Source organism: Etheostoma spectabile, unplaced genomic scaffold (genome assembly GCF_008692095.1).
Source record: "Etheostoma spectabile isolate EspeVRDwgs_2016 unplaced genomic scaffold, UIUC_Espe_1.0 scaffold317, whole genome shotgun sequence".
Classification (NCBI taxonomy): domain Eukaryota; kingdom Metazoa; phylum Chordata; class Actinopteri; order Perciformes; family Percidae; genus Etheostoma; species Etheostoma spectabile.
The window spans coordinates 299,683-308,383 of NW_022605584.1; the positions used below are offsets into that span (position 1 = coordinate 299,683).

An 8,701-nucleotide genomic window follows, 5' to 3' on the forward strand; every position below is an offset into this window, starting at 1 on the left:
TGGTCTTAGTGAGGACGGAGTGATGTGATCCAGTCTCTTGGTCTTAGTGAGGACGGGTGAGGATCCGTCTTGGTCTTAGTTAGGACCGGAATGATGTGATCCAGTCTCTTGGTCTTAGTTGGACCGGAGTGATGTGTCCAGTTCTGGTCTTTGGAAGACGGAGTGATGTGATCCAGTCTCTTGGTCTTAGTGAGGACCGAGTGATGTGATCCAGGTTCTTGGTAGTAGTGGAACGAGCAGCAGCGTTCTGGATCAGCTGCAGCTGTCTGATTGATTTTTTAGGGGACGTAAAGACCCCGTTACAGTAGTCAAGTTACTGAAGATGAAAGCATAGAAAGGTTTTTCCAAATCCTGTTGACACAAAAGTCCTTAACCTTGATATATTTTAAGGTGATAATTCATACTTTGCAGTCACAGGATCACATGGATACCTGGCAGGAATGAAAAGCAGAGGAAATGGAATTGCAGCTTGCAGATTTCCAGTACCACAACCATCAACCATTTAGACCACATGTCACCAGATGTGTGCATGGGTTAACAATGCTTTTATATGGGAGGTAGTGAAAAACATGAACATCTTCACAATCAAAGCAAAGGGAGTGTTACTAGCAGCTACCGTTTGCTCATAGTCCATAGTTCTCAAAAACACAAGGCAAGGCAAGGCAGCTTTATTTGTATGCACATTTCAGCAACAAGGCAATTCAAAGTGCTTTACACAAAATCAGTTGAACAGATAAAACACAAGTAAAAACAGTTTAAAATCACAAGCATTAAAAACGGTAAAACACATGAATAGACAGTTAAAAAACAAAGAGAAACATAAAACACAAGAATAAAATTTACAGTGCAGCATAAGAAATTTAAAAAATGATTAGTCATTTAAAGAAAGGCAGCATCAAATAGAAAGGTCTTCAGCCTTGATTTAAAAGAACTGAGAGTAGCAGCGGATCTACAGGTTTCGGGAGTTTATTCCAGATATGAGGAGCATAGAACTGAAAGCTGCTTCACTGTTTAGTTCTGACTCTGGGGACAGAAAGCGACCTGTCCCAGATGACCTGAGAGGTTGGGTGGTTCATAGTGTAGTAGCAGATCAGCATATATTTTGGACCTAAACCGTTAAGTGATTTATAAACTAGCAAGGTACTTTGAAATCAATTCTTTGAGACAGGAAGCCAGTGTAAAGACTTCAGAACTGGAGTGATGTGATCCAGTCTCTGGTTTAGTGAGGACTCGAGCAGCAGCGTTCTGAATCAGCTGCAGCTGTCTGATTGAATTTTAGGGAGACCTGTAAGACCCGTTACAGTAGTCAAGTCTACTGAAGATAAGGCATGGACAAGTTTTTCCATGGACAAGTTTTCCACAGTTTCCACAGTTTTTCCACCAGTTCTTCGGGTCCCTGTCCCGGGGGGGTCAACATGAATGTTAAATCCCCCGCAATGATATCACAATCAAAGTTTATGCGATTATAGACAGCAGTTCAGTGAAGTATCAATGAAGGTTGCAGAGTATTTAGGTGGCTGTAGATATTTTGAAACATCGCTTGAGGGGAAGACCTCTACTGAAGAGCCACTACTCAAAAGAAGCAAAATGTCCATAACATATTTGCGTACAGTGGAATGAGTCATTAAACAAAATGGCGACTCACCTCCTTTCTCACACAGAGAATGAGCAGCGTGCATGTGTGACTGTTGGGTCTGTTGCTTTTGCAGGATTGTAGGAATTATTTGCTATCACTTTCTACCAAAAAATAGGATTACGAGGGTAGTGATGTTGGACTGCTCTTATTTAGAACACAACTGTATGGGAACGGACCCTGAGGTCTGCTGGCCAACCAGTCAGAGAGTCTGAGTCACCCTAAAGACACACACAAAACACACACACTCATCCAGCCAGAGTGGCTTGTCTGCATGATGCCCAGGGTGAGGGCACCACAACAAACAGTCAGACTCTGCAGAGCGACTCCGGGGCTGTGGGGGCTGTGGTGGGCAGGGCGCCGCTGACATGGGAGAATGTAATGTGTTTGGACAGACCGTCTGGGCTAACTGCAAAGAAAGTGGGGGACAATGCCACCACACGGACTTTGTTGGCTAGTTACTGAGAAAACGTGTCTCTCTGGCTCTCTGTCTACTGAGGGGGCACACACGCATCCCAGCAGTCGGATGTCAGAGAGTAAACCGCTGAAAGCAGGTTAGGAAGATATTTACTGACCCGCAACTCAGAACAAACAACATATCAGCAGGGGGTGACAGGATTATAATCAGTGCTACACCACCAGGAGGCAATCATGTACGTGGTGCTGGTGGGACGCTTCAAAATCAACTGCCAACAGGGACCTTTTGAAAAGCAAGACCTGATTAATTCATATCCTTCATTGCATATGTAGGTATTCCTGCATTTAACGCTGTTTTGCAGCTGGATTCCAGTCCCAGAGTTGGAGCTTCTTCACAGAAGAAGTTCACGAGGCATGGAGCAGCGTGTACGATTTAGTGGCTTCTACAGTGAGCCGCCGAGAGCGTCTTTGGTGCTATAACAACAGCTATGCTACAGATACAAGAGGGTTTTGTGAGTGGGGTGGATGAAACAAAGCGGTCGAGCGAGCTAGAGAATGAACAGGAGAGGGAGCGGTGCTACTGCTGACGTAGATAAAACAAAGCAGGTTCCCGAAATAGGGAGCACCCACTCATATAACTCAATTTATTGGCACCTCCTCCATTTTTTCTTTTGCTGGTAGCTTCAAAAAATAAATGGGTCTTAGACTGCATCGGTCTTAGCTGGACCTACTAAAGTGACAACTGAGTGTAGATCCATGGCTCTGTGTGAGGCTCGAGCCCCTCCCAGGTGGGGTCTTTTATTCGGGTTGATTCGACGTCTGCTCAGGTTGATAGGGGTCTGGAGCTATGCTGGGATATGGACGGTCATGTACCAATAAAGATTGTAACTTCACCAGGGTCTAATCAGGAAACTCACACCTGTGGAAGGTGGAAGTGTCTTCTCTGTTAGGAAGACTTCTATTCATCTACACAGGTGTCCTCCATATCTGGCAATGGAGAACATGGTCTCTACACTGGCTGATGTGGGGCTACTGTTCTCCATGCACCCCTTCCATATTCTATTAATGACTCAATGGGTCTGATAATGACTCTGTCCTAATTTACCTCATCAATGTTAAGTGAAGGTATGCTGTTATGTATCTTCAGAAAAGGAACGCCACTGTCTAGATTGAGTGACAGTATTTTGGGTACTCTTGTTTTTGCACTTGTGTTGCTTGCTGAATCATGCGTACTTGTGGTTTTGTCTGTTCATGTATGTATTGTATATAGCATTTTTTGTGTGGCAGCCTTTTGTCAAGAAACATGAACAAATCTTGAGTTTCCTGGGGTGGTCTTTGTGCTCATTTATGAACGTTTTGTGGGTCCAATAAGAGGGTCGGAAATAAACGGCCTTTCTCTCGCTTGCTTATCAATCATACACGCACGCACACACACACACACACACACACACACCCTCCCTCCCTCCCTCCCGGGCGGGATGACTGACTCTCGTCTCCGGCGCCAGCAGCGTCCCTCTGCCGTGAGCAAGTAATTAGACACCTTCCCAAGGTCAGGGCTTCACAGTGGAACACGACAAACAGCAGTGGATCTTATAGCGGAGGTTTCAGGAATTAGCTGGGGTCTGTGGGGGCTGCTCACATGTTCTCCATCAGACAAAGTTAAGAGGCAACAATTTGTTCTCTGTTGGCTCTCTCAGCTGGATGACACCGTCTTGTATCTGGAGCTGTGCCTGTGTGCACAGATCAATCGCTTGGTTATGGGCTGGATGACTAGCTGTTAACGTCAAATATCTGTATTCTCAAAACGTGTAATCTGCAGCTAGGATGCTTTAAGTATAGCTAATCTATGTGACTAATGTATAACAAATCGTTTGGCTGGGCTTTAACATGACGCCATTGTGCTAACCAAGCAACGTTAGAATACAACACATAGATGTTAGATAAGTTTCGTTACAAAGGTCTCTGTGATTTGTGTGCTCGTGGTGAAAAATTACTGCAAATGGCCATAATGTAGGTCCGTCAAGGCCAGGCTGATGATAGATGTCTCTCTAGTGGACAGAACCTGTAACAACAACCACATGCTGACAATAATATTAAATTAATGTATCCTCTATTAGTCCCACAAGGAGAAATTACAATCTACACTCTGTTGTTAATACACACAGGCGAACTACACCACACACTGTTCAGGTCTATACATGCACTAATGGAGAGATGCCAGAGTGGGGGGGCTGCCCATGGAAAGGGCCCTGAGCAGTGGGGTTTGTGTGCCTTGGCAGTGCCCAGTGGCACGTCCGTATGTGGACTGAACCGGACCCTATCCCTACGGACTGAGCTGCTGCTGCATCGATGATGCATGAGCCTGGCAGGTAGTGTATACTATAATAACAGGATGCATTGGCATTAAATATTCAAAGATTTGAACATTTAAAAAAAAAACAATGAAATTGGAATGGAAGTTAGAGAAGATTGACAGTCTAGACTACATGAGGATGCATGTTCCGTCTTAACAAAGCACGTAACTTAACTGCGGCTCACTGGATGATTCAGGACGGCTCGGAGTGGCAAGCAGCTTGATGAGCTAACGCTTGTTGACAGATAGGAACATTTGCAGGTCATTTTCATTCAACCTCAAGGCGCAGGCTGTCAAAAGCATGTATTAAAATTCTGTTCTCCTCTGAGTGCCGCTGATTATTCCAATGTAGAGGAAATGGCCTCATAAACTAACTTTATTTCAGGGTCCATAAACTCGATGGCAAGTGGGACAGCGTATGACGAGCAGTGTAGTTACCTTAAGGAGCAGCCAGATGCACCTTGAACTGTGTAGGTCATCAGTACAGCAGCCCTGGGCTCATGGAGGACTCACAATCTACCTAACAAGCCACACCTGCGCCACATCGACCCACGGGCGTGGCTGTCGTCTATTGGCTGCTAAGAACGTCTGGTAACTGTGCTTACCTCCGGGCCACGTTGAAACCCTTGTCCTTCCACTTATTTTCTACTACTGCAACACAAGGTTCTTCACAGGGATTAGTTCTTGTTCCGGTCAGTTGGTGTGCTATATTTGGACATTTCCCATTGGACTTTCTGAAGGCAACAACTTACTCACAAAGCTACAGGTGGCTAGGTTTATGAGCATGAATGTGTGCTCCTAATTGTCCTGAGGTATCTCAGCGTCTTACACTCAGACGTGGTCTCTGCCTCTTGCTCATCCCAGTCATTTTCTGGTTTGACCACAGACTGCATAAAAGACGGATGACGTGTCTTCATGGCGTCAGCTTGACTTGAAATGTGCTGGGGACAGAGAAGCATTCAGAAGAGCATTTTCAGAAGTGCTGGGTACAATGACGCATTTATGGTTTTGAAAGACGCTTCTGTACTTACTGTCGAAATGAATAACTGTGTATACAAAAATGGGGTCCAACACGTTTATGAAGACAGCTTTGACAAAAGTATCAAGTTCCATTTGGCAACACCAGGCCACCCAGCCCTCCAACCTAGAAGGTCCCAATGCCTACGGCTGTTGCATTGGTGTGACAGAGAAGATGGAGCCCGAGTCTGTGCAGTAGTCCCGCACACACAACCTCAACTGACTCAAAGCACAATCACAGCTGTCAGTCATGGTGTCGCACCCCATTTTTATGGCATCAACTAGGGCTGCTCAGTTAGGGAAAAATCCTAATCACATTATTTTTGAATTATATTGGAATCACGATTATCACTAATCACGATGCTCTTTGGATGCTTTTATATAGACCTTAGTGGTCCCCTAATAACTGGATCTGAAGTCTCTTATACAGACCTTAGTGGTCCCTAATACTGTATCTTAAGTCTCTTTATATAGACCTTAGTGGTCCCAATTTCTGGAGAAGTCTTTTTATATAGACCTTAGTGGTCCCTAATACTGTATCTGAAGTCTCTTTATATGACCTTAGGTCCCTAAACTGTATGATGAAGTCTCTATAGACCTTAGTGGTCCCATACTGTATCTGAAGTCTCTTTTATAGACCTTAGTGGTCCCCTAATACTGTATCTGAAGTCTCTTTATAGACCTTAGTGGTCCCTATACTGTATTGAAGTCTCTTTATATGACCTTAGTGGTCCCTAATACTGTACTGAAGTCTCTTATATAGACCTTAGTGGTCCCCTAGTACTGTATCTGAAGTCTCTTTTAATGACCTTAGTGGTCCCTAATACTGTATCTGAAGTCCTTTATATAGCCAGACCTTAGTGGTCCCTAATACTGAGTGAAGTCTCTTTTATATAGACCTTAGTGGTCCCTAATACTGTATCTGAAGGTCTTATATAGACCTAGTGGTCCCTAATACTGTATCTGAAGTTGTTTTTATATAGACCCCCCTGATACTCTAACTTTAAAGGGACATTTTCTGCCGTGGGACCTTTTTTCTTTTAATTCAGAACACAAGAGTTTAAAATAATACATAGAATATGGTTTAACTACAACTGCTTAAGTCAGTGCCCAGAAGACCCAAGCTGCCATAAGACCCATTCCCTTTGTTGCTTTGTTGATGCTGTGGGGTTTGGCTCAGTACAGTAAAAGGATTTTTGATCCAGTAAACTGTAGCAGACTGGAGTCTGAATGCTCGGCTATCTCTTCCACCCACATTGTTCCCTACACAAGCCTCTGCTCAGAACTACTGCAGTTTTTGTTATTTATGGGCAAATTGCACTGTAGTCTCCTTCTGGATTTAAGGTGATGCTCTTGGGACTAATTCAATTCAGGTTGGGAAGGGGGGGGAGGTAAATCTCCAGAGAATGAGACAGAAGTGTAGAGTCAGCAGAAACCAGATTTCTGAAAGCAGCAATGTATATGCTTAGGGTCTCTGTATCTATAGTAATACTAACGCTGATTATGTGGCTTCTCTCCTTTTAATTAACACTTGAATAGACCTATGTGCCTGAAGGACCTACTGGGCATGTACAAGTGTTTTTTCAGACCATGTGGAGGGTCTGATAATATGGATATATAGAGGGTCGGCTCCCAGTGGAGTAAGAACATAATAGAAAAACTGCAGCTAAAGCAGTTTTTAAAATAATAAGTGGGGAACCGGTTTAATATCCCTGTTAGATAAAATGATGGTGCTTAGCTAACTTCTAAAATAATGGAATTGTTTTGGAAAATCCAATTTAGTCATTTGTCATTAGCCTGTATTTTGTTCACTGATTAACAGTAACGCTAGTGATTGTGTAGGGATTTTCAAGGTCCCATGGTGCACCTGTGCTGTAATCAGGCTTCATCCTCTGTTACAAAGACTGAACGCAAGCTCACCACATTGCACCCAAGAGGTTGTAAAAAGGTGGTTGTCTCACGCAGGCAGACGATGTCGTGCCATCGGCGGGGTACCCAGTCACAGACGATGTCCTTGACAGAGTCCTTTAACCCTTGATATATTTTTAAGGTGATAATTCATACTTTGCAGTCACAGGATCACCATGGATACCTGGCAGGAATGAAACGCAGAGAAAATGGAATTGCAGCCTTGCAGATTTCCAGTACCACAACCAATCAACCATTTAGACCACATGTCACCAGATGTGTGCATGGGTTAACAATGCTTTCATATGGGAGGTGAAAAACATGAACATCTTCACAATCAAAGCAAAGGTGAGTGTTACTAGCTAGCTACCGTTTGCTCCATAGTCCATAGTTCTCACAAAACACAAGGCAAGGCAAGGCAGCTTTATTTGTATAGCACATTTCAGCAACAAGGCAATTCAAAGTGCTTTACACAAAATCAGTTGAACAGATAAAAAAACAAGTAAAACAGTTAAAATCACAAGCATTAAAACCGGTAAACACATGAATAGACAGTTAAAAACAAAGAGAAACATAAAACACAAGAATAAAATTACAGTGCAGCATAAGAAATTAAAGAAATGATTAGTATTTAAAGAAAGGCGCATCAAATAGAAAGGTCTTCAGCCTTGATTTAAAGAACTGAGAGTAGCAGCGGTCTACAGGTTTCTGGGAGTTTATTCCAGATATGAGGAGCATAGAAACTGAAAGCTGCTTCACCCTGTTTAGTTTGACTCTGGGGACAGAAAGCAGACCTGTCCCAGAGACCGAGAGGTCTGGGTGGTTCATAGTGTAGTAGCAGATCAGCAATATATTTTGGACCTAAAGTTAAGTGATTTATAAACTAGCAAGGTACTTGAAATCAATTCTTTGAGACACAGGAAGCCAGTGTAAAGACTCAGAAATGGAGTGATGTGATCCAGTCTCTGGTCTTAGTGAGGACTCGAGCAGCAGCGTTCTGAATCAGCTGCAGCTGTTGATTGATTTTTTAGGGAGACTGTAAAGACCCGTTACAGTAGTCAAGTCTCTGAAGATAAAGGCCTGGACAAGTTTTTCCATGGACAAGTTTTCCACAGTTTCCACAGTTTTTCCACAGTTCTTCGGTCCCCCTGTCCTGGGGGGGTCAACATGAATGTTAAAATCCCCCGCAATGATTACACAATCAAAGTTATGCAGATATAGACAGCAGTTCAGTGAAGTCATCAATGAAGGTTGCAGAGTATTTAGGTGGCCTGTAGATATTTTGAAACATCGCTTGAGGGGAAGACCTCTACTGAAGAGCCACATACTCAAAAGAAGCAAAATGTCCATAACATATTTGCGTACAGTGGAAT

General features: G+C 43.5%; 1 long non-coding RNA gene across 1 annotated transcript in view; it reads left to right on the forward strand.

Annotated features, from left to right (window-relative positions):
* Positions 1-4,740: 4,740 nt before the first annotated feature.
* The window catches only part of LOC116686160 (uncharacterized), a 4,993-nt gene continuing 1,032 nt past the window's right edge, over positions 4,741-8,701 (forward strand). The window contains exons 1-2 of the long non-coding RNA XR_004331167.1: positions 4,741-4,751; positions 5,552-5,554. This is a non-coding gene — a long non-coding RNA (uncharacterized LOC116686160). The remainder of the gene's footprint in view (positions 4,752-5,551; positions 5,555-8,701) is intronic.